This window comes from Trifolium pratense, unplaced genomic scaffold, assembly GCF_020283565.1.
Source record: "Trifolium pratense cultivar HEN17-A07 unplaced genomic scaffold, ARS_RC_1.1 scaffold_85, whole genome shotgun sequence".
NCBI lineage: Eukaryota > Viridiplantae > Streptophyta > Magnoliopsida > Fabales > Fabaceae > Trifolium > Trifolium pratense.
Genome location: NW_025721067.1, coordinates 25,001 through 27,500, shown reverse-complemented (window position 1 = coordinate 27,500; position 2,500 = coordinate 25,001).

Below are 2,500 nucleotides of genomic sequence, written 5' to 3'. Positions count from 1 at the left end.
AAATCAAAGTGCTCCGAAAATGCACACGGGGGTGTCAAGCAACCTCCATGTACCGTGGCATGACCGTGGCCAAGTAATAAAGATCAAATTCCATGCCTATGCCAAGTTGGACCAAGGCCCCGTCTCGTTTTGCTATAAGCAAGGGCGTGGCAAGGCACGCGGGGGGCCAAAAAATCAAAGTGCTCCGAAAATGCACACGGGGGTGTCAAGCAACCTCCATGTACCGTGGCATGACCGTGGCCAAGTAATAAAGATCAAATTCCATGCCTAGGCCAAGTTGGACCAAGGCCCCGTCTCGTTTTGCTATAAGCAAGGGCGTGGCAAGGCACGCGGGGGGCCAAAAAATCAAAGTGCTCCGAAATGCACACGGGGGTGTCAAGCAACCTCCATGTACCGTGGCATGACCGTGGCCAAGTAATAAAGATCAAATTCCATGCCTATGCCAAGTTGGACCAAGGCCCCGTCTCGTTTTGCTATAAGCTAGGGCGTGGCAAGGCACGCGGGGGGCCAAAAAATCAAAGTGCTCCGAAAATGCACACGGGGGTGTCAAGCAACCTCCATGTACCGTGGCATGACCGTGGCCAAGTAATAAAGATCAAATTCCATGCCTATGCCAAGTTGGACCAAGGCCCCGTCTCGTTTTGCTATAAGCAAGGGCGTGGCAAGGCACGCGGGGGGCCAAAAAATCAAAGTGCTCCAAATGCACACGGGGGTGTCAAGCAACCTCCATGTACCGTGGCATGACCGTGGCCAAGTAATAAAGATCAAATTCCATGCCTATGCCAAGTTGGACCAAGGCCCCGTCTCGTTTTGCTATAAGCAAGGGCGTGGCAAGGCACGCGGGGGGCCAAAAAATCAAAGTGCTCCGAAAATGCACACGGGGGTGTCAAGCAACCTCCATGTACCGTGGCATGACCGTGGCCAAGTAATAAAGATCAAATTCCATGCCTATGCCAAGTTGGACCAAGGCCCCGTCTCGTTTTGCTATAAGCAAGGGCGTGGCAAGGCACGCGGGGGGCCAAAAAATCAAAGTGCTCCGAAATGCACACGGGGGTGTCAAGCAACCTCCATGTACCGTGGCATGACCGTGGCCAAGTAATAAAGATCAAATTCCATGCCTATGCCAAGTTGGACCAAGGCCCCGTCTCGTTTTGCTATAAGCAAGGGCGTGGCAAGGCACGCGGGGGGCCAAAAAATCAAAGTGCTCCGAAATGCACACGGGGGTGTCAAGCAACCTCCATGTACCGTGGCATGACCGTGGCCAAGTAATAAAGATCAAATTCCATGCCTATGCCAAGTTGGACCAAGGCCCCATCTCGTTTTGCTATAAGCAAGGGCGTGGCAAGGCACGCGGGGGGCCAAAAAATCAAAGTGCTCCAAAATGCACACGGGGGTGTCAAGCAACCTCCATGTACCGTGGCATGACCGTGGCCAAGTAATAAAGATCAAATTCCATGCCTATGCCAAGTTGGACCAAGGCCCCGTCTCGTTTTGCTATAAGCAAGGGCGTGGCAAGGCACGCGGGGGGCCAAAAAATCAAAGTGCTCCGAAAATGCACACGGGGGTGTCAAGCAACCTCCATGTACCGTGGCATGACCGTGGCCAAGTAATAAAGATCAAATTCCATGCCTATGCCAAGTTGGACCAAGGCCCCGTCTCGTTTTGCTATAAGCAAGGGCGTGGCAAGGCACGCGGGGGGCCAAAAAATCAAAGTGCTCCGAAATGCACACGGGGGTGTCAAGCAACCTCCATGTACCGTGGCATGACCGTGGCCAAGTAATAAAGATCAAATTCCATGCCTATGCCAAGTTGGACCAAGGCCCCGTCTCGTTTTGCTATAAGCAAGGGCGTGGCAAGGCACGCGGGGGGCCAAAAAATCAAAGTGCTCCGAAATGCACACGGGGGTGTCAAGCAACCTCCATGTACCGTGGCATGACCGTGGCCAAGTAATAAAGATCAAATTCCATGCCTATGCCAAGTTGGACCAAGGCCCCGTCTCGTTTTGCTATAAGCAAGGGCGTGGCAAGGCACGCGGGGGGCCAAAAAATCAAAGTGCTCCGAAAATATTTTTCCACTTTCCAGTCCACTTATACATATTATGTGCAGTGTGCACACAAGACACCTTCCCAAAATTCGACTTATATGAGGCGTTTTACGTCAAATCCGCCTATTTTCGGCGTTTCGGCCGAAAAATCAAAATAAATCGAAACTTCCTCGGAATGCTTAGCGACTTTCCAGTCCACTTATACATATTGTGTGCAGTGTGCACACAAGACACCTTCCCAAAATTCGACTTATATGAGGCGTTTTACGTCAAATCCGCCTATTTTCGGCGTTTCGGCCGAAAAATCAAAATAAATCGAAAATTCCTCGGAATGCTTAGCCACTTTCCAGTCCACTTATACATATTGTGTGGAGTGTGCACACAAGACACCGTCTCAAAATTCGACTTCTAGGCGGCGTTTTACGTCAAATCCGCCTTTTTTCGAGTTTTCGGCCA